Raw genomic sequence first — 24,303 nt, 5'->3', positions numbered from 1 at the left:
CCACAAAACAATAGCAATTTGTTTTGCTCATAACTGGGGTTCTGCTAATCCAAATACAGTGATCCTAGACTTTCTGGAAAGCTTATCAAATTCTCTACAACTTTTTTATTAACCATTTTTATAGTACACATCATTTTCCACATGCAACTCATCAAACTATTCAACATGCAATATAAAGTAACCATACTTCTAATTCATGTAATCATTCAAAATTTGACAACATAGAATCTACCAACAGTTTAAGCATACCAAATACATTTAAGATAATATAATGGTGAAGCCCAAACTATTTATTTAATTGCCTTTATTATTTTATTTATATATCTAGGTTAAATAATAAATATATATCAGATGTACTTAATAAATTCTCAAAAATTTACAGTGCCTTACTAATGCTATCAAAGGACTACTATAAAAATTTCATGTCATTTTACTAAGTAGAACATTCTATACAAAAATGACAAGGAAGCAAGGCTTGAAATAGCATAAATGGAAAATCCTATTGAAAAGTGTCAAGCAACAGATTTCCTATTTTTCTTAACATCCATATGGTACTAGGATTACCTCCAACAAATTTCATGAATTTTGGACTCATAAATAATTTATAAAAATTCATGCAAGGATTGACTATTCATAAAAGAAAAATCTATAACTATAAATCTACCCATGCCATGGTCCTCAGATTTTTACCAGAGTTCATATATGCTAAGACTAGCTTAACACAAAAATTTCATAATTTTTGGAGCAAAGGAACTCTAGATATAAAATAAACAAATTTGAATGTATTCAAAAGCACATTTCAAATCCCTATTTAAATCTCCAAATATTTCTACTGTATAAGTCAAGAACATATTTTTCCTAAATACTACACTTCCTAAGGAACACTCACAAATTTATTTCATAATTTTTGGAGCTACCAAACTGAAGATACAAAAATCACAAATCACACTTGAATCTAGAATTTTTGAACTAGCCCTCAACACTGCTGTTGCTGACCGGTGGGACCCGCTGGTCAGGTGACCCCATGCGTCATCGACTCAAAATAGGGTAGGCGGCGCTGCTTCGTCACTGCGCGGCCAAGTTCACCGGCGGCGAGCTTTACCAGCGACGGTACCTAGTCTACGGTGACCCTCTAGACCTTGCGCACACATTGGGCTATCTAGGCGGGTGAATCATCGGCGCGAAGGACGACGGCGTCGGCCATGGCGGCACGACGGTGCTGCACGGCGTGTGCCGACTGTCTCTGGCCATAGCGAGGCCAAGCAAGGCGAGCAAAAGGACCACAGCGACCATGCGAATGACCTAGGAGGCTTGAGGCGCTCCGACGAAGTACGGCCACGGCAACGGCCATGGCGGCACTCCAGCGAGAGTGTTCCTGTGGTGGCACAAAGCGAGCAGCGGCTCACCTAAGGCATGATCTTGGGCGAGGCAAGGTGGAAACGATGGGGAAGGTTGAGGCAAAGCTGAGAGAGAGACTAATTGGCGGGTGCAGCGGTGGCTAGCGCAGGCAAGCTCGGCGGAGCGTCTACAATGGCGACGACGAGGCGGGACAAGCACGGCTGACGCTACGGTGAGGAAAGGGGCCGGGAAAATGAGAATGGTGAGCACAGGAGGGAGCGGGCGGACGCTGGAGTGTTGAAGCCACGCTCGGGCGCGTCATGGCCTGACCGGACAGAGCAATGGCGACGCGCGGCCATCATCGCGAACACGCGGTGTTCACGTCCTGGCGCCGGTCGGCCATCGAACGGCTTGATTTAGTTCATCAGTCGCGCGCGTATTAGCCTGACAGCGAGTATTGCAATGATGACAACTTCGTTTCTAATGGGTTTCAGCGAAAACTTAGTACATCAAGGTTGAAGTCTAATGTACCAACTACAACTTTCGTTCAAGGATCATGCTCCAATTCTCAACCGAGATTGAGAAAAATCACCCCCAACATAGGCCTGTCAGTCTGTCAGTCAATCAAAGACTTAGAAAATTCGTTAAGTGTTGAAAGCTTGATTTTGCTGGTTTTTGTGGGACCCATTCAAGCATGTTAGAGGCTAAATCAGTCAATGTATCAAAAATAAAAGTTGTTCCTTATGTCAAACACTACAACTTTGCTTTAGTGAGCTCCTCCATGCAAGGTCTCTAGCACCTAGTTCAACTTTAGTCAAACATGTCACTTTTAAATGATGATACACATCAAAGCATGGCTTAATGACCAAACTAGCCCTAGCCCTAAATACCAAAGTTGTTCATGATGATATCCTAAGCATGTTTAAGCAATTTGCAAGGTCATTCAGTCATTTCATGTAGTAGTCACTCATAGGGCCATTTAAAGTAATCACATGAAACATGACTTAAAGGCTTGATTATGAAAAGTGACTTTCATGAACAATGCTCTAATTGCTAACCCAAGTGTGGTTACATGTTTTTGTGACTCACAACCACCAAGTACATGTTTTCATTCATGATCATTTGCATATACACATGGAGACATGAAATAACGAGAAAGGTTGCATATGATAATGAAACATGTGATAACAAGCAAATGTTGCAGATGTTTCAATCAAATGTTTCAATTGTAAATGCTTGTTTATGAATGCGTGATGATCATGCTCATGTTATGCAAGTCAAGTTATGCAAGGCTAACACCCGAGGTGTTACAGGTCCAAGCAGTCGGAGGCATTTGATAACTTGAAAGAGTATCTAGCAAACTCACTGGTGGTCTCCGTCCCAGAATCGGACAGCCACCTATTGCTATATGTGGCGGCCTTCGACCATGCAGTCAGCGCAGTCTTAGTTCATGAGCTAGAAAAAGAATCAGGCAAAACTCAAAAGCTAGTTTATTTTATCTTAGAAGCGCTATCCAGAGCCAAGCTAAACTATACTGAGGTAGAAAAAGTTGCCTACGCAGTGCTGATGGCATCAAGAAAACTAAAGCATTATTTCCAAGCCAATGAAATCTTAGTTCCAACATCACTGCCACTGGAAGACTTGCTTAGAAACAAAGAAGCCTCTGGCAGAATAGGCAAATGGGCTACAGAGCTATCACAATTTGGTATCTCGTACATCCCCAGAACAGCAATCAAATCACAAGCACTAGCCAATTTTGTAGCAGATTGGACACCTCTGACAGAGCCCAAGGTACAACCAACCACTCAAAGCTGGATAGCATTCACAGATGGAGCCTAGGGCCAAGCCGGAGCAGGAGCCTCTGCTGTCCTAACAGCACCCTCCGGCGTCAGACTGAAATACGCAGCAAGGCTAGAGTTCAAATCAACAAACAACATAGCAGAATATGAAGGCCTGATCCTAGCACTCAGTAAAGCAAAGGCCCTAGGGGCAAAAACATTAACAGTCAAAATAGATTCTCAAGTGGTTACTGCCCAAGTAGAGAAAGAATACACAGCAAGAGAGCCAGAACTCATCAAATACTTATCCGTTGTCAGAAACATGCAGCGGAGATTCGAGGGCTTCACCCTAAAGCACATCCCAAGATCAGAAAATGTGGAGGTAGATGAACTAGCAAAAGCTGCGGCAAACAACCTACCACTGCCACCAAACACCTTTTACCAGATCCTGAAGTCTCTAGCAACTGCGGAGACATCTAAGGCACCTAAGCCCATACTACACCTACAAAATGAAGATTGAAGAAAGGCGATAACAGAATTCTTAGAAGGCAAAACCACAGAAGAAGATGAAGCAAAAGCAGCAAGAATACAGGCCAGGGCAAGAAATTACACAATCATAGATGGTGTACTATACAAGAAAGGAGTAGTCTAGCCTCTCCTCAAATGCATATCTCAGAGCGAAGGTATAGAGTTGCTTCAAGAAATACACTTAGGAATTTGTGGGTCGCACATTGGCTCTAGAGCATTATTAGCAAAGGCAATAAGGCAAGGCTTTTACTAGCCAACACACATACAAGACGCAGAGCAGACAGTCAGAACATGCAAAGCATGCCAAACATTCTCTCCTGGGCAGTCAAAACCATCGTCGGAGACCCAGCTTATACCTCCGACATGGCCGCTACAAAGATGGGGTATGGACCTGGTCGACCCATTACCACCATCCCAAGGAGGAAACAGATTCACAGTAGTGGTAGTAGAATATTTTACAAGATGGATAGAAGCAAAGCCGCTGGCAAAGATAACCTCAGAAACTATCAGAAAATTCTTCTGGCAAAACATCATTTGCAGATTTGGTGTACCGAGGATTCTGACAGTAGATAATGGAAAGCAATTCGATTTAGAGAACTTCAAAGAATTCTACAAAAGCATTGGGACAAAACTAGCCTTTGCCTCAATATACCACCCAGAGTCCAATGGTGCTGTGGAAAGAGCAAATAGAATAGTGTTTTCAACAATATCAAAAACATTGCTGGGCCTACGCAAAGGAAAATGGGTAGATGAATTACCTAGAGTGATTTGGTCACATAATACATCTATCTCAAGAACAACAGGATTCACACCATTCAAACTGCTATATGGAGAAGAGGCCATGATGCCAGAAGAAATCAAGCACGAAAGCCTCCGCACAACGAGACAGCTAATGTTGCAAGATGAAGAATATGCAAAAGAAACAATAGAAGCCACAAGACTGGAAGTAGTCAAAAACATTGCAAAATATCAGTCCCAAACCAAGAAGTGGAGAGACTCTCAGGTGGTAAGAAAAGACATAAAACACGGAGACCTCGTACTCAGAAGAAAACCCAATGCACAACTTATTGGCAAACTACAACCGAAATGGAAAGGCCCATACACAGCAATGGCAGCAGGCCACCCAGGCTCTTTCCACTTGACCGACAGTGAAGGTGTCACGACAACCCACACCTAGAATATTGACAGCCTCCATAGATACTACATCTAGGCAATGTACCAAAGGGCAACCTCCGCAAATAATAAGCGGAGGCCCCTCCGTTCATTTACCTTTCAGCTCCTTTTTTCTTCAACCCAAAAAATGTAAAAGAGCCTGTACTCTTTTCCTCACAGGGGAACTCCAAGTGGAGGTGAGGTTTTTAATGAGGCAGGCTCAATGTAAAAATACTCTAAAAAATATAAAGAGGTAATTCCCCAGAAGAACGCTCGAAAAGTACAAAACCGAAAGAGGCCAGCTCTAGCGCCGTAATATTCGATAAGTAAAAATAATCACAGGTCCTTTCAAAGTGCCGACCATAGGCCTTGGCAATTTGAAATGACCTATATGGCCAAACAGGCCTCCGAGCCTTGACGAAGACCTGACCATATTTAGGCATCAAGGCAAAAAACAACCTTGGCCAAACAGGCCTCCGAACCTTGATGAAGACCTGACCATATTGAGGCATCAAGGCAAAAAACAATCTTGGCCAAATAGGCCTCCGAACCTTGATGAAGACCTGACCATATTCAGGCATCAAGGCAAAAACAACTTTGGCCAAACAGGCCTCCGACCCTTGATGAAGACCTGACCAAATTCAGGCATCAAGGTTAAAAACAACCACGGCCAAATAGGCCTCCGACCTTAACAAAAAACCACCCCAAGCATCAGGGGCAACACTGATATGGCACCAGAACCAGGAAGAAGGTCTCCGCCATCGAAAACAACAAAAGGAGGAAAAAGGTTGACCAAATCCTGTCACTCAGCAACTAGGCCTATTTACTCCAAAAGATCTCTAAAAGGACGAGCAATTCAAACAAGATATAGGCCATTAAAGCCAAGATACGCTCCAACAAACAACGTATCAAAAATTAAACACATGCGCTGTTCATCACCGTGCTGTAGGTCCTTTCTCTTTTCCCACAATCGAAACATGTCCCATGGGTGTGCAGCGTCGGAGGCCTATACCACCAGATAGCTAAAACATCCAGCTAAACAAATACCAAAAGTCTCCACCTCATGCACAAGCCGCACCAAACCTCCTATCGAATCCCACACCGACTCAGCAACCCTCGCTAGGCGAACGTCAAGTACGCCTCCGCTGGCCAAAAAAATGCCAGCACTCCTACCCCAGCCATCAAGCAAGCACAGAGAAGGATAGAACATGGGGCGGAGGTCCTAGCCACCACCTCTGTATCGTGCACGTTCGCCCAAGCAAAGGCCCACGGTGTGCAAGCTCTGGACTAGACGAGATATGTAAACTAGCACAACAGACATAAGCCCCCGCACAAACAATCAAGAAAGTGAACCTATTTTGTATTCCATAAAACATCAAGTAGCATTCTTACAGGACACAAACTTACAATAAAATCCAAACTATTGTGGCGGAGGTCCACGCTAAGCAAGCGCGCGAGTAAACCTAGCGCGCTCGTCATCTATGTCAAACTTAACTGACTCAAACACGTCGCGCGCAACGCTGTGGGGAAAGGTCGAACGCCAATACTCCCAAAGCTCTTTGCTCACATAAATACTATCGTTGTAGAGAGTCAAAGGCGCAACATCTTGCGCAGGCTCCTAATTCGGAACCTGCGCAAGGTTAAAATTTTCCACAAAATCACTCAGAACAAAAGAAACTTTATTTACAAGAGTCCAACTGGACTACAATATACAAGTCAAAACAGCTAAGTTCTAGAAAGAGCCTAGACCTTCGGCGTCTCGGCCACAGCAGAAGTCCTTGGAATGGAGCCCGCATCAACTATGGGCGGAGACGGTGCCTGCGGACTCCGTCCATCACCACCGCCGGTCGTAGCGCCAACTGGAGCGCCAGCGGTGGCGGAGGCATCGCCCATGGTCGCCGAGCGCAGAACTGGCGGAGGCCTGCTCGCAAGACTCTTCTGTGCATCCTATAGCACAGGCTAAAATATCAGTGGCATAGGCAATGAAAGCCTTCGCAGCTTCGCAAAAAGCAAGGAGAGAAAAATAGTGGCTACAAAGACTAGAAATACATTCGCCCTCTTTTCCTCCACCAGTTTCCGGGCAGTAGGTCTCCCAAATGGAGCCCAAAAGTACCCAATGAAATTTCTCAAGGTTTTTCACAAACCAAGAGAAGTCTCACCAAGCTCCTCCGGACCCGACAGTGCTCCCTTCGGAATACTTTCGGTATGCGTACACCCGCCGCGCACCAAAAGCTTAGCATAATTCCCTACTCCCGCCAGCGCCCCGTAGTCCATGTAGCCATTGATCAGACCGGGGAGCTTTGCAAGGTGACGCTTTAGCTAGGAGGCGAGGGCATAGATGCTGTCTTCCTCTAGAGGAGCGGAGGTTTCACCTCCAAACTCGGTGACGATGGCCCAGTAATGGCCAACAGTTGCAGCAAGGACCCCCTTGACTGAGTCCAAATGCCTCGTCATCAAAGACAGCTGCTCCCCCACCGTAGCTGCGGATTCCTTCTCAGAGGCCAGCTCTCGCTGGAGACCCTCGGCCAACTCATTTGCCCTGCGGGCATGCTCAGCGGACAAAGCTTCTGCATCCCGGGCCTTGGCGAGATCAGCCCTCAAAGCCTCCTTTTCTTGTTCCTTCTCCGCCAGAGAAAGGCGGAGAGCTACAAGGGAGTTGGCCAAGCCCCCTTTTTCACCTTCTAGGCGCTCGTTCTCCGCTTTGAGCGCTTCAATCATAGTATCTCGGTCGGAGACCTCACGAGTGCAGCACTCTTCCATAACAATGGTCGTGTGATACCCCTACGATCAGAAAGAAGAAGACCAAGGCGATCAGCAATAGAAATAAAAACAAGTCTAAAGGTGAACACCAAAAAAGGCAAACCGCCAAAGACGCACCAAGCTCTGGTGTTCTAGATGAACACGGAGAAGTTGGAAGAAATCCATGTCCCTCAGACGCTATTTGAAGCGATCTGTTCAAAGAAGAACAAATAAACACAAAACCATAAGGTGAGAAAAGCAAATCTCACAATAAATACACCAACTGCCAGAGACCACCTCCGATGTCTCCAAGAACCCCAAGATAGCACTCTTCCCAACCTGAGATAGAAGTGTCGAAGGAGCCTGCGTAGCAAAACAACAACAACAACAACAACAACTCAGGTCAGAGGGCCGATCAGAAATAGGCAATAACAACAGGCCAAAAGACGAGTAAGATAAAAACACTCTATACTCACTCGGACCCGGCGCCATCGGCCCCGGCTGCCTTGGACCAAACCTGACACTGGTAGCAGCCGTTTGCTCCTCCGAGGTGAGGAGTCCAGCCATGACATCACCTACAAAGCAACAAGTACACAGTATTATCACTTGGTAGAATACATAAACAAATAAACCGGGCGAAGACAGTAAACACAAAAATGTGCGCCAAACAAACTTACTCATAAAAAGCCCAGGCTAGGCCGCCTACTGAGCCCCCTAGGCAGAAGTCTCTGCCCTATCTTGCGGCGAAGGCCCAAAGGGTCGGCTCTCCTCAGCCCATGGCCTGGCGGGCAGAGGGCTCAAAGAAGACTGAGCCACCGAGGCCTACTCAGCAAGCACGGCCTCTGGCTACCCGACGTCGGCCTCTGGCGTGGGGGAGGCGCAACAACGGTGGGAGATGAAGGAGCGTGCTGTAAGATGACCTCCGCGCCCTCTTCAGAACTTGAATACAGCCCGCCAAAAATGTCAGGCATAGGATCGGCGGGCTAGCCTCCAGCTGTTCGGTGACACTCGCAGCACCGTGCAAGGAGCGCGCCGGAGCAGCGCTAGCCTCCGGACGCTCCACACCACTCACAGCGCCGCGCACAGGGCGCACCGGAGCTCCAGGAGAGCCGTGATCCTCGCCGCTCGTGACCCGCACGTCCACTGATAGGATGGAGCAGCTATGGATGTCTTCACTACCGGCGGAGGCAACGCCAGCACTACTAGCCAAAGACGCGACCGCCGCGATCACCAGAGCAACGCTCTTCTTCTTCTTTCTCGCAGGCGCCCGAGCAACAGAGACGCCCTTCCCCTTCTTAGACTCAGCCTCCACCGTAACATTCTTCGTGGAGGCCTTCTTCTTCTTGTCAATCGAAGCTAGGATCTCCACAGGAACCTCATGCTCTCGGTAGACGATCCCGAGTTCCTCAAAAACTCGATTGAGCCACGGCATGGTGCCTGCCACGGCTCTCTAAGACATGTACTCACGCTCGGAAATTCTGCCGACCAACCCGACAGCGGCTTCCTCAACCTCGGAGATGAAACTGTCCTCCGTCACCCCCTCCCCCAAAGACTGGCCGAAGCGGGGGAATGGGATCCCGGCTTCTGGCCCAAAAATAGGAACCGCCACCATTTCAAGCCAAAAGGATGAATTGTCTCTTCTCAGGGGCCAATAGTCAGAGGCCATAATCTCCTCCACTAGATCGCAGCCCTTGGAGTAGCGGCATGCCAACACAAAGGCCCGGTCACAAGCCTCCCTCGCCAGAGACACCGCCTCCGATAGTTCCACGCACGTATGCGGTGCCATCACCTCGATTCTTGAGGACAACGGATACTCCACGACCTCCGCACCATCCTCTGTGGTGCTATGGACCCCATAGGTCTTCACATAAAACCACTCCTCAAGCCAACCGCGGTCCCATTTGCCTTTCTAGCAAAAAGAAATCTCTAGGTGGTCTACGCCTTGGTTCCTCTTTGACATGAAGGTGCAACTACCATACTGGTAGATCACCTCCACCTCCTTGCCCCCCCGCATCTCCTTCTTCTTCGGCTGCTTCTGCAGCTCGTAGTAAGCGCAGAAGGTGTCCACATCTGGCTCGGCGCCATAAGAAACACACGCCCAGCAGAATTTGCTGAGCGTGAGGAAGGCAGTAGGAGTCAGATGACAGAGCTAGACATTGAAGGTCTCCAACACCCAGTAGAGGAAGGGGATGTAAGGAAGGCGGAGGCCACAGGTGAAGAAGTCCCAAAACACCACCGCATATCCCTCCTCCGGTTTCAGAACAGTCTAGCCAGGTGGAGGGATTTTTACCCTCGAAGAAGGAAAACAAGATTCCTTCAACATCTCCACAACCGCCTCATCAATAATGGATGAGGGGCCAAAATCCCATGACTTAATCACCATATCTCTGGGATCTATAGTGATCAGGTCCCCGACAGAGGTAGAGACACTCCCCAAATCCTCCACCAGCTTCTCAAATTCCAGCACAGAGGCGGAGGCAACCATGCACTCTTCAAAACACGCACTCTAGCCACCTGCCCTAACACCAAGAAGGTGGCGATAGGGTCCGAAGAAGGCGGGCTGGCGAGTATGGACGAAGGCAGAAAAGAAAGCCACCGCGGCGGCAACCTGGGAGGAAGGCGCAAGTGAAAAGAAGGAACACACGAAGGCAGCTCAAGCAAAAGCAAAGAAAGCAGAGAACGATTTCTGGCGTTGCAACGAAAACGAATGACTCATGCGGGGGGGGGCGCCACCAACACCGCCCTTATATAGGTCACGGGTGGGCGGTTTGGCTCTCGCCGTACAACGGTCACCCCTGGATAGTGCGCCTGGCACCCAACGATCATCTCCAGATAGTTCACCCACCGCCCAACGGTAACCCCTGTATAAGTTGCAAGCTGCACAACGGCTAAATTTGTAGCCCAACAGCAACCTTAACAAGACCAGCGGCTGCGCTAGAGCAGGCCAGGGGGAACCAGCGGGGATCGATCGAAGACATGACCACGCGCAGTCTCCGCCCCCACGGACGTCCTCGCTTAAGGTGCTTTGAGCTCACGACACGCTTAGGCGGACCGTGGTCTCAAAAGGGGGGAACTATTGTAACACAGCCTCCGAGAGTAGCGGAGACCTACGCGGTCAGTAGTTCGCAGAGACGTCTCTGACCAAACACCTAAGCGAAGGCCCAGCCACCATGCCTCCAGACCCTGACCCTGGAAAGATGACAGTTTCTCAGACTGTGCTCGCAGGACATTGCATGCAACCTTGGCGCAGCCTCCGCCCGTTAGGCGCGCAGGCACCTCCGGGCGAAGAGGGCGGAGGCTGCCCCACTGATAGGCTAATCAAATGCCAACGTCTAATATGTGTGTGCAGGTAAGCAAAGGAAGGCGCTCATGGACGGCGCTAGCGCTCCGGTTCGGCCTCTGCTCATATGGGCGGAGGCCCGAGCAGGAGCATGACTGAATCGGGCATCGAAGGTCGGTGGCTTTTGGCGTACCTGAGGCAGAGACCGTAGGCGGGGGCCCGAGGGTTCATCACCAAAACCTAGGGCTAGACAGGGTAGAGAACGATGGCGGAGGGCCAAAGGCCCATCAACGAATCCTGAGGTCCGCTAGGCCAGTTGGTCACGCAGGTCCAATATCTGATGGCAGCGTGGCAAGATTACCCCTGAGACAAAGAGCAAGTAGAGGAATATTCCTAGAATGTACTGTAGCAGTTGAGGGGCACTGTTGTAAACACCACAAAGGTGGTAGTTGAGCCCTATAAATAGGGAACACTTGTAACAGTACGTGGAGGTTGGTGAATATATTAATGAAACCATAGCATTACGCGTCACTCCCTTACACGCCCACTTGCCGTGCCAACCCTTCAAAGCTTTCGCCCGATTACTGCACTCATCGGGCGGAGGCCCCTACCACTTCCTCACCGTCTGAGATCGCAAGTCTCAACAAAGGCCACAAGGATGACCAAGAAGAGCAACGACAATGGTTGGAATGTATTAGGAACTTATATGCCATTGCTAAAGAATAGATAGACAAGGACAAAGCCTTATGGGTAGAATCTAAACTTGGCTTAGATCCAAACAGTGAGCTTAAATTAATCCCTTTAATAAACAAGACTCATCCAAGTTTGGAGGAGGCCTTAGACAAGATCAACCCGAGAGCCACCAATCCATGGAAAATCTTGGATAATAAAATGTTCAATGAATGTCATAGGCATGGAATGATGGAGACAGTGTTTCTACCTATAGACGTTCATGAAGAAACAACCTTAGAGTCTGAAAAGGATGATGACATCGATGAGCGTGGAAGTTATTTTATGAACACCTCATTAATTCCATGCTCACATGAGAAATCTCCTGAATCAATTGGTCTCTCCAACATTGCCACATATGAGATCTTCAATACCTTTATACTCCCTATTCATAAAGACTTTGAAAGGGTGGTTGTAGATGTATATGTTTATCATAAATATTACAAATCTCGTTGGCATGAATCTTGAGATAGGCATCCAAAGGTTAGTGTTGGATGAGAAACCACTTCACCAATTTGAAATGATTCGAAGGTGTCAGCGCAAAAATGTGTCAATGCGCCTGGCACACAGCAAGCTAGAAGGATCTGCTTGATGGAGCAAGGCTGGAGATCCGCTTGGCTTCAACGCAGGACCAGTCGACCCTGTGAATTTTCGAAGGTATGCCAGTCAATTTGACCTACAATTGATAAAGAGAGAAAGTTTATCAGTAATTTAAGGTGGAACATGTCGGTCTTGCCCAGACAGTTCCAAGTGTGTCACTTCGAGAGCAGCCAGATGGGAAAAATCGACTAAACAGCCAATATGCGAAGAAATCGGCTGTTAAGGACTGTAAAGCTCGTGGGTTGCGATTGATTTTATGATGACAAGTACAATGCATGCAGACACAAGTAAAATCATCAGCTAGGTGGATATTACCAGTGTAAAGCATTGAGCCAATGAATCTAACGAGAAAGGATATAACATGCGAACAAATCGACTGTCTAGTATAAATGGATCTACAAATGCTCTGAATATAATATGTTACTATCAACGGTGAGGTTCGAATGGATCGATGGCAGCTATGATGATAATAACAAACTAAAACCGAAGAATCCATAAAACCATCTATACATTGACAGGTTTTCTAAAAGACATGCTATATGTGTGAAAGCACAAGCGAATTGGCTGAAATAGCCGATTCAGGTAGAAAAGGGACTACAACATATGAACAATCGACTATTTAATATGGACAGATCTATGAACTCATTAGACCTAACCTGTTATCTTTAATAGTGGGGTTTGATCGGATCAATGGCAGCTATGATAAAGACAATAAATCAACCCTTTAAAGTAAACAGATCTATTCACATTTAATAAAATCATGGAGACACACTGTAGGCGTTAAAGCACAGGCGATCGGCTATTTAGCCGATGCGGGCATAGCAAATAGCCAAGGTCATGCCTGGTCGAAAGCAAATCTACCAGCTAGCATCCTTCGATCTAAAGTCCTAACAGTGGGGGTCGACTGGATCGATACATCCATAATAGCGAGCTATGGACCAGATTCAACTAGCTAGTAAACCTTCTCAAGATCAGACATGCCTTGACCGCGTACTAAGCACGATCAAGATCGAAGTAGAACAACCGATGAAACATAATCCATCGTTTAAAGTAAGAACCATCGCAATGTAACATAATAAACAATGGACTAAAAAGATGTGAGGTTGATCTAGATCGATCTCGATCGGGCAGGTTGATATTGCTGAATACTAATGATGATAAAAACATCAGCAAGATCGGTAACTTAATGAATCTACCAGAAGAATAGGTAGAGCCGACAACTTGACCTTAATCTAATTTGAGCAGTGGAGGTCGAACTTAACCGATGCAACCATACTTGAACTACACAAGAATCAATAACTAGCATATGCTAGAGCTCGCAGTGGAGGTCGAACTTAACCGATGCAGCCTTACGAATAGAAGTATAAGCCATGACGGTACTTACAGACAAGCCGGAGGTCGGCCAGACCGATGCAGCCCTGCTTGTTGAAGAACTCGCTGAGATCTACACTACTCCTACTCCTAAGGGTTGGCGTGAAGCCAAAAAAAGTAATTGGTATTGATTGATTAGATGTCCTCTTTATAATAACCGAGGTCCAATATTTATACCCAGTACATAAGCATGAATCCTACTCAAGTGTGGGTCAATTTATTGGTCAAAGATGGTAAAACTTGAATCATCATACATGTCCAACGTTATAAATTAGAACGGATGGTATAGATGACCAAACGAGCCACCTGGCATTACACGGGCATGGGTTCGTCACAACTGCCCACCCACGTGGTGCCCCATAGGCACGACCCTTTAAGCCTCGGGCCATGTCGAGCAGGCCCATGAGCCCGACAAGCTTGCCAAACTCCTGCGCTCATAGGCCTCTCTGGCTCCTTGCCGTTTAGTGAAGGGTTATCACTATCAACTCATGAGAAACCAATAGTGGTTGTCAATTCTGTAGTAGTGAACGTGCTTTATTCCATTGGACGCCACGCTAAGTGTCATCTCTAGAAACGTTGCAAATTATTTTACTTTATAAAAAGTACCGTATTCAGTGTCATGTACGTCAATATTTGCAACGGAATCTCTATAAGACGCAATCGGCTGGGATTCTCGAGCCCCTATTCGTCCACGTTGCCTCAAAAACTCGACCGTTGGATCTCGGGCAACATTACATCGGGCCAGTCGAACCAGCCCTCCTGTAGTCCCGTGCGCTTGATTCTCGCGAACCATCGCCGCTCCTCCCGGGCGCTCGTGTTAGGCAGCCACGCAGGTAGCCACGCAGGTCGGCGCTTGCTACTGCCGTCGCTGCCTCCTCCTCAAGCTCTTCTTCATGTCCGCACGAGCCTGATCGGCAGCGGCGGCCCCTACCTAAGCATCGCAGGCTACACACCGCCGCCGACAGCATCCCGCACCGAAGAGCCGGCCACGCCCACGCCGGTGGCCGAGGGTGCCTCGCCCTGCCATGCTCGCGCGTCTGCCATGCGCTCGGCGGCGGTGGCAACTCCCGCACGCGCATGGCAGGTGGCGGCGCAGCCCACGTGTGCCAGGCTAGCAGCTGTGGAGCCCGCACGCGCCAGGCCGGATGCGACGACGAGCGGCCACCAGTCTGCAGCGATCCTGGCCCGGCGGTAGTGAACAGCGCCAGCTGCCTCCTCTTCCTGTGTGCTCATCGTTGCCTGTGACTAATGAACTCAAAGCGGCATCGCCGCTTCCATGGATAATGAAGCCAATGTGTTCGATGAAATGGGAACAAGGTATCTTTTTTTCTGCATTTCTTCCTCTCAATTTGTCTAGATGATTTGTACATAACACATCTCGATCGTTAAGGAGTTCATACTTAGAATTAACCAAAGACAAATATCTGCCCCAGTTCTTCTATGTCGTGGTAGCTCAAAGGATTCCATGTTCCTGACGTGACAAAGAACCCTCCAAATTAAGTTCATTGCCATGTATGGACTGATTAGATATACGCCGTGTGCTTACCCTAATTACATTTGTAGTTAATTTTAGTATATCTACTGTCATTAGTTCCGAAGTTTTCATCGAATTATCATCAGCTATGACTCTATTCTGATCTATACTTATCCAAAGGACTCCCTGGTAATATTGGAGTTCCTATTTCAGCACATGAGCATATATATTTTATCATATAATTTTACTTCTATTGTGTATGTTTATCTGAATGTTCGATTTTGCAGAGCTAGATTTTGCTTCAGATCTATCCAATCATCGCTGATCTGGATGATCATATATTTGTTCTTTTATCCCCTGTTCTTAGACATTTTCTGGATGTGGGAAGGGATAAGGCTATGCCGTTTTGCACAAAAGCTCTTATCTTTTCAGTGAATGCTATAATAATTCAAATCCATCTTCTATATAGTACTCTCTATAATATACTCATTTCTCATATGCAGATTATTGCAGAGATAGAAAAAAAAAATCATGGCGATCGGGAAAGGGCCAAGCGATGATTTCGAAGTCAGTGACATCCATCATCGATCTAATATCAACAATGTCAGATTTACTAGATGGACATGCTAACTGGTTCAGCTAACATCATTCTTTGTTTTTTCGACCCCACCATCATTCATTCGGTCTTCTGCAATTATCAGCTTCTAGGACATTGTTGCGACCTACTACCCAGCCAGTTTTTTTCCTGACAGACGGATCCGTCACGGAAAGTGCCAATACCGTCAGGAAAAGTGTTCCGTGACGGTTACATCGGATGCGTCGTCAGGGAAACTAACGGGAAAAGTCCACCTTCCCTGATGGAAAACCGTCACTGATTGATCCCTGACGGTTCTCCTTTTCTGCCACGGAAACCTTACACATCGGTGAGAAACCGTCAGTAAAAATACAAACCTTTCCCGTCGGCTAAAATCCGTCAGGAGAAATGCAAACCCTTCCCGTCGGCTGCCAACTGTCAGGATAAATTCAGGGACCTTCCCATCACTTATCAACCGTCAGAGAAAGCTGAGTCTATATTTCCATAAACCCACATTTAACCATTCAAATCCGTGATTCACAACTCATTTAATCATGCATCCACACATGCACTAAATGTTACACTTGGTAGTCTCGGTACATATAACATCATTTAATCATGCATCCACACAGGCAAATGTTACACTCATTAGTCTTTACATATAATCATATCTTAAAACTGTACATACATCAGAATCAGATAGTACAATGTTCAACAAATCAATCTTAAGCTACATTCTAGTTGTCTTGGCAAAATAAAGTCAGAAGAATAAAGTTACAGTGCAACAAATGTAAAAATAGAAGTTTAACTACAGCTTCAAACACAGGCCCTTTGATGGCAATGCAGCAGCTAGTGCATAACCATTCATCTCCAGTCCCTCTACATTCAAAGCAAGACAAAAGGAACTATTACACTAAGAACATCTGGATACACATCTGGTAGAACATGCCTTTACATCAAGATAACTGATTTATACTAAGAACATGCCTTTTCTAAACACACTACATCCTCTAATCAGATCATCACTTGCACCATATTCAACCTTATTTAACATACCCTTTTTCATTTAACTTTACTGGAGAATATCATATTTATGCTGATTTCTAAATAAATAAAAAACGAAAGAGAAGAAAAAGAGGTTACCTGGTTCCAAAACGTACTGATTAGCATTAAGGAGTCATTCAATGAGCACTGTTACAGTAAGAAATGAGAGAAAACAACTATATTAAGACACGGCATGTAGCAATGACAACTATATCAAGTGACACAAAAAGATTCAGACTGCAGTACCTTCGTCAAAGATGGAGCAGAATGTATTACCATGTCTGAATGTAAACCGGACGCATGAATCTGTGTAACAAAACAGTACCTTCGTCAATGTTGGAAGTTGAAGCTATTCTATGTTCAAAATCTGAATCAATATAGCTTTTGAACCCAAAGTTGTATAGTGATCTGGAAAAAGCTATTTTTGAGAAAAGGGTTGGTTGTGCAGAGAGTAAATTTTCAAACACTAAATTCTTTCCTTGCAGCAGGGTCCATTTTTCAGAAATGGGTTGGTTGTGCACAGCAAGATATGTGAACATGAATGTAATTTCCTATTTTTTCCTGGTCGCTACCTTCTTTGCATTTCAACGTAATGGTTAATGGCTCGATGTGCATCATAGGTCCTTAGTTTTCAGTCTGCAGAAAACAAAACTGCTCATATGTTAAACCAATATAAATGGCTGCATTGCTATCTAATGTTCACAGGATAGATTTTCAAACAACACTGAATTGTTTCCTTGCTGCAGGGTCCATTTTTCAGAAAAAGTTCTACTGTATCTGTTCCTGCTTCTGCTTTTCTCTCTACTGTATCATAGATAAACAAAGCCAAGAAAGAAACATCTGCAATAGTTTGGACAATCTAAAACACTGATGGATATGCTCGTTTTCAGAATAAGAAACATGCTCTTCTATGTTAGACAAAATAATCAGCATCCATTTTCTGTGATAATGTTACAGCAACGAAGCAAGTTGAACTTCTTGTACTAAATAACCATCTCGCTAATTCTGAGTTGCTGGAAAATGATATATTGGTAAATCTGTCCTGTGCTATACTGCTATGATATTTTTATAGGTCTGTGCATGACATGAAGTTTGAAGGGCAGGCCTGGTGCAAGCGGTAGAGTCTTACCGCCTGTGACCGGAAGGTCCCGGGTTTGAGTCGCGGTCTCCTCGCATTGCACAGGCGAGGATAAGGCTTGCCACTGAGATCCTTCCCCTTTCAGACATTAAGAAAAGGATTCCCTTGTATTCATAATAGTAAAAGACTTCCAACTACAGCAAGCAGTTTCCCAATTAAAAGTATTTTTAGAACCAAAAGCGCACAAGAACCTATCTTTAAAAAGTGTTTAGATTTAAAAGATTGTCTGGACAGCACAAAGAATAAGAATATTCAGTTGTCCTATGGTAGCCTGATCTTACCATGCTATTTTCTTCTTCAAAAACAAACAAAACTGTGCAAAAATCACATATTAACAATAACTATGCAAGAGCACTGTTAGCTTCCCAGGAGGAAGGGATTGGAAAGGGGAAGGGAAAGTTGGAAGAACAACCAGATGACGAAAGGAGAAGCTTAGTATTCAGTTGTTCTCGTATGTTTTTCATACCCCTCAGTCCTCTCTCTGTTCCTATGTATACCGGCCCTTGGCCATCGGCGTGAGTCTCACAGACGCAGCTGTGCGTATCCTATGACTCACGCCCACTCATCTCCACCGAACCGCACGTTGGTGCATCGGACGCGATTCCCTTTCCTTGGTTCAGGTTCAGCCCGGTTCACCAAGCCCGTGACGTGTTCAGGTGCTCCGTCACCCTCCTGGTTGGTGGTTGACTTAGGTTCGACTTCCTTGGTGACGCTGACATCCCCTCCTCGATGAAGATCTGCTTGTCCCCAAGCAGGAGCGCGAGGAAACCTTTGCCGGAGAGCTTCAGTGTCTTCCCAGGTAGCAAGAGATGGCGGCAGATTGGACCATTGCACAAGCACCTAGGGAACAACATTGTGGTCGGTTGTGTGGATGCGCCTCTGGAGAATCTTCAGTGGTATCTGCAACCCGTCGAGATTGTGGGGAAGATCAGCCACTGAATGAGATGTGGGGATTGCTGTCTTGAGCTGGGACACATGGAAAACGGGATGAATGGCTGAAATCTCCGGAAGCTTGAGCTTGTAGGCGACTGCGCCCACGCGACCGATGACCTGAAATGGGCCAAAGAATTTGAAAGCTAGCTTTTGGTTAGCGTGCGCAGCCAAAGAGGTTTGCACATAAGGCTGCAACTTGAGGTACACCCAGTTGCCCACTGCAAATTGGCGTTCGGAATGAGATTTGTCAGCTTGTGTCTTCATGCGCTGCTGAGCCCGGGCTAGGTGCTGCTGAATGAGAGTGTTCATCATTGATTTTTCCTTCATCCAATCAGCTAGGGGAACTAAGGAAACAGAACTGTCTTCAGAGATCCCAAAGTGGTGCGGGTGATGACCATAGAGGACAAAGAATGGTGAATAGTTCAATGAAGAATGCCATGTGGTGTTGTACCAATACTCAGCCAGGAAGATCCAATCAAGCCACTTAGCTGGACAGGAACTGACAAAGCAACGCAAAAAAGTTTCCATGCACTGATTCACATGCTCCGTTTGGCCATCGGTTTGAGGATGGTAAGCTGAAGACATCCGAAGAGTGATGCCAGCCAAACGGAAAAGCTCTTGCCAAAGCTGACTGGTGAAAACCTTGTCACGGTCCAAGATGATTGACAATGGCAGACCATGGAGACGATACACATTGGTGATAAATGTTTTGGCCATTGTAAAAGCAGTGAATGGATGAGCCATTGGGATGAAGTGAGCATACTTGGAAAAACGATCGACAATCACCAGGATACAATTCTTGCCCCCAGACGGTGGAAGGCCCTCCACAAAGTCCATGGAGATGCTTTGCCATGCCATACTGGGAACTGGTAAAGGTTGGAGTAGACCGGGGTATTTGGCGTGATTGGGCTTGCCTTGCTGACAAGTAGGACATGCAGCCACAAACTGTTGAACGGATGATTTCAGACCGGTCCAGGCAAAAAGAAGCTTGATGCGTCGGTAGGTGGCAGGACAACCAGAATGACCGCCCACTAGGTAAGAATGGAAAGTTGTGATAATCTTGTGCTATAGAGGCACATTAGGTCCCACCCAAATATGGCCCTTGTACCGAAGCAGCCCTTGGTGCATAGAGAAATTAGGCTCAGAGTTTGCAGAGATAGCTAGCTTGGCCATCAGTTCCTGAGCCCGAGCATCCGATGCATAGCTCTGGATGATGGCATCGAGCCAGGAAGGCACTGGGGCAGAAATGGTAGACAACTCCTCTGGATGGCCAATGCGAGATAGGGCATCCACAACCCGATTATCAGTACCTAGCTTATATACTATTTTGTATTGCAAACCCAACAATTTTGTGAACACCTTCTGTTGCCATGCAGTGTGTGTGAAGTCACTGATCACTCAAATGTATGAGGCTCTTGTGATTGGTGAAAATGACAAACTCATTGAGCTGCAAATAGGAACGCCACTGATCAACAGCAATAATGATAGCCATGTATTCTTTTTCGTATGCTGACAACCCCTGATTCTTGGGCCTGAGAGCTTGACTCAGAAAAGCAAGTGGATGGCCCTCCTGAAGGAGCACGGCACCAACTCCATAGTGAGAAGCATCAGTCTCAATACAGAATTGTCTTTGGAAATCAGGAAGGGCCAGCACTGGAGCAGAACTCAAGCATTTCTTTAGAGTCTAGAATGCTGAATCATGTTCAGTAGACCACATGAACAGTGAGTGCTTCTTCAACAATGTTGTCAGCGGCTTTGAGATGACTGCATAATGTCGAACGAAGCGGCGGTAGAAACCGGCAAAACCGAGAAAGCTCTGAAGTTCCTTGACTGTAGTCGGCGTTGGCCAGGAAACTACTACCTCAATCTTAGTTGGGTCTGTAGCCACACCTTTAGCGCTGATGACATGGCCCAAATAAGAGATCTCAGTTTGCATAAACTTGCACTTGGAGAGCTTGATGTGCCACTGATCTTGGGCTAGCAAAGACAAAACCAGACGGAGATGATCGAGATGCTCCTCAAAAGACTTGCTGTAAATAAGGATGTCATCAAAGAAAACAATAGGACACCGGTGGAGGCAAGGCTTGAGAGTACTGTTCATGGCTCCTTGGAAAGTGCCAGGTGCACCAGAAAGTCCAAAGGCGATGACCTTGAATTCATTGTGGCCCACATGGGTGGAGAATGCCGTTTTGTGCTCTTCACCTTCCTTTAATCGGATCTGGTGATAGCCCAACAATAGGTCTAGGGTGGAAAAATACCAAGCACCTGCTAGCTCATCCATGAGTTGGTCAAAGACTGGAATAGGAAATGCAGTCTTGATAGTAAGGGCATTGAGGTATCGATAGTCGACACAAAATCTCTAGGAACCATCCTTTTTACGAACCAGCAAGACAGGCGAGTTGAATGGTGAAGTACTCAGTTGGATTATACCCTGTTGCAGCATAGAATCAATCTGAGATTCAATTTCATCCTTGAGGGCTAGTGGGTTATGGTATGGTCATACTGTGACCGGCTGAGCCCCTTCAATCAATGGTATCTCATGATCACAATCCCTCTTAGGTGGTAGTTGGTTAGGTGGACAAATGACAGAAGGAAACTCAGTCAGTAAGGCACCGATGGCTAGAGGGAACTGACCCTCGGTGGCAGGAGGTTGTGGAGTGATACTGCATATGTGCACCAACAACTCATCATTCCCAAAATCCTCTAATAATGGATTGCCTTGTAACCGGACCATAGTATCTTTACAAGGAATGACCAACCAGCGATGCAACCAGTCCACCTTCATTAGACTGAAGAGTTGTAGCCAATCCATGCCAAGGATCATGTCATAGTGTGTGATGGGCAAGACCTTGAGATCATGAGTAAACTGGTGCTGTTGAATAGTCCATACTGCTGCTGGCAATTGTGCAGAACACTGCATGAACTCACCATTGGCTACTTTGATAGTTAGTGAAGGACACTAAACTAGGATAACTGATAGTTGAGATAGTAGGTGTTGGCTGATAAATGATGTGGAGCTACCTGAATCCAGGAGGATCAAGACTGGCCGCTGCTGAAACATGCCTTGGAATTGCAAGGTCTTTACCCCTGGTTGTGCTATAGTGTCAGAAGATAAGTAGTAACAGGTTTCTTCTGGCTCTGGTCCCTCAGTGCCATCTTATGTTGGATCTTCTACTGGTTCTTTAGAGAAAAGAGCATAGAGCTCATCCAAAACATGGAGTCCCACTTGTTGTGCACACTTGTGGTCACAATTCCACTTCTCTCCACAGTGATCACACAAACCATGGGCACGCCGGTAAGCCTTGAGATCAATGAGCTTCTTGTCTAATGGTTTGTGATTCAGCAAAGGTTTGTCGACTGTACGAACTTGCAAACTGTCTTGTCATGGAGGAGGGGAATAGCCAACCTTCTGATGCCATGGCTTGAACTCACGTTTCCGTGATGACTCTGCAGCCTCTTCCTGCAACAACGCCAAAGTATACGCAGTATCTAGGGAATCAGGGCGATGAACAAGAATGACAGTACGAATGTCTAAATGTAAGCCATCTAGGAAACGAGTGATGTAATGCAGAGCATTTGTGGAGGAATCATAGGCTGTGAGCTAGTCAACAAGTTCAGAAAAACGATCAACATAATCTTGCACAGAAGAATTTTGGCGAATGCGGTTCATCTTGCGAAGAAGGTATTCATGTTGATCACGATCAAAATGGGTATGCAAGGCTTGACAAAATTCAGACCAGGTTATGGTTTTTAGTTTGTCAGTAACTGATTGGATCCAGCGTTTGGCAGGGCTAAGGAATTGCATGCGTGAGCACTAAATCTAGACTGAGGGATCAACAGAGTACATGTCAAAGTAATCTTCAGCACAAGTAATCCATAGTTTAAGGTCAGTGCCATCAAAGGTTGGGAAGGACATTTTGGGAAGCTTGCCAATGGGGTTATGGTGGGTTTCAGGTGGGCGATTGCGGGATAATACTAAGTCATATGCAGTGCCATGAAACTTAGGGGGATTTGTAGAGGAGTTGTCCATACCCATGACTGGGGAATGAGTATAGGTTGTGACAACCCCAAACTCATTCTCCCGGTGGTGAGGATCGACGCCATGCCTGTTGGGCCGAGCAGCCTTGTAGCCAGCAGATGCAGATGCGGCGTGCTGCTCTGACTTGACTGGTGGTTCGGTGAAGATAGCCGGCTCGAGGTGAGCGGCGGCGGACTCAATCACGGATCGGTTCCAGTACTTGTCAAGCTTGCCGATGCGAAGATGGAGGTCATCGACGATTCCTTCGTGTTCGTGGCGCCAAGAGGTGAGATCTGAAGCGGTCTTCTCAATGGAGCTAAGGCGTGCATCCTAGTGAAGTTCGGAGTCGATGATCCGCTGCTTGACTGCCGCGTCGGCCTCCCAGAAGCGCTTGTCTAGGACTTCATCCGCTTTGATGAATGGCCGCTCGAGGAGATCCGTCTGCTCGTCGATTTTCTTCTGGGTAACGACTTGTGCGGAGGCGACTTTCTAGAACTCTGCCAACAGGAGCTGGATATCCAGATTCATGGCACCCCGATGTTTGGTGGAACAAGTATAGTGGAAACGGATTGGAGGTCTTGGTGGTGGTGGCGGTGGTGGTGGTGGTGGCGGTGGTGAGGAATCTAGGTCGCGTGTTCTTGACTCGATTCGCAGATCTAGGGATTTATAGGAAATCAATCGCGCAACCATAGCTAGCGGCGGCACAACAAAATCTACCAACCACGACAATATGTTAATCAGAGAAGAGAAAGGGAACGCGAAGGAGAATCGGAAGGCTCTGAATACCAATTGTTAGCTTCCTAGGAGGAAGGGATTGGAAAGGGGAAGGGAAAGTTGGAAGAACAGCTAGATGACGAAAGGAGAAGCTTAGTATTTAGTTGTTCTCATATGTTTTTCATACACCTTAGTCCTCTCTCTGTTCCTATGTATACCGGCCCTTGGCCATCGGCGTGAGTCTCACAGACGTAGCTGTGCGTATCCTATGACTCATGCCCACTCATCTCCACCGAATAGCACGTTGGTGCATCAGATGCGACTCCCTTTCCTTGGTTCAGGTTCAGCCTGGTTCACCGAGCTCGTGATGCGTTCAGGTGCTCCGTCGCCCTCCTAGTTGGTGGTTGACTCAGGTTCGACTTCCTTGGTGACGCTGACAAGCACTTGCTGAATACAAAATGCAGCTGAACACAAGAGGATACCAGTGTGTATGCTTGCATGTACACTTGCAGTTATAGGCAAGATTTATTCAAACCAAATTCAGTGTACTAGCATTCTATAGAAGGGTAAATAAATTACCTAAATCAATTCAATCTAGACTACTACATCATTAAGCAGAAGAACTTTTCCCTCACGTATATGGCCCAATACTTAACTGTTGAATGGGGAACATTGAAGACCAATCTCATGGGGGTCGTGGACTCATGGTGCCTCCATGTCATGGATCCACTAGATCCAGTCTTCTTCCTCTATGGGCGTCAAGTACCTCCGGCGTGGTCGCAACACCATGGACCTATGCGGGGAGGAATAGATGCTCACCTCGGTGGATCTCGGAGAAGCAAAGGTAGTGTCGACCATGCCCGCGTTGGGCCACCCTTCGTTGGAATCTCACC

General features: G+C 46.5%; 1 long non-coding RNA gene and 1 pseudogene across 1 annotated transcript; both read right to left on the bottom strand.

The window, feature by feature from the left end:
• Nucleotides 1-16,853: 16,853 nt before the first annotated feature.
• LOC136466767 (uncharacterized) lies at nucleotides 16,854-24,091 on the bottom strand. The gene is made up of 3 exons (XR_010761435.1): nucleotides 24,067-24,091; nucleotides 17,180-17,243; nucleotides 16,854-16,913 (listed from the first exon to the last, which is right to left on the bottom strand). It is a non-coding gene; the product is annotated as an uncharacterized lncRNA (long non-coding RNA).
• Nucleotides 18,298-22,714, bottom strand: LOC136462237 (uncharacterized; annotated as a pseudogene).
• Nucleotides 24,092-24,303: the final 212 nt, after the last annotated feature.

This window comes from Miscanthus floridulus, chromosome 7, assembly GCF_019320115.1.
Source record: "Miscanthus floridulus cultivar M001 chromosome 7, ASM1932011v1, whole genome shotgun sequence".
Classification (NCBI taxonomy): domain Eukaryota; kingdom Viridiplantae; phylum Streptophyta; class Magnoliopsida; order Poales; family Poaceae; genus Miscanthus; species Miscanthus floridulus.
This window is presented reverse-complemented; position numbering and strand designations above follow the sequence as displayed.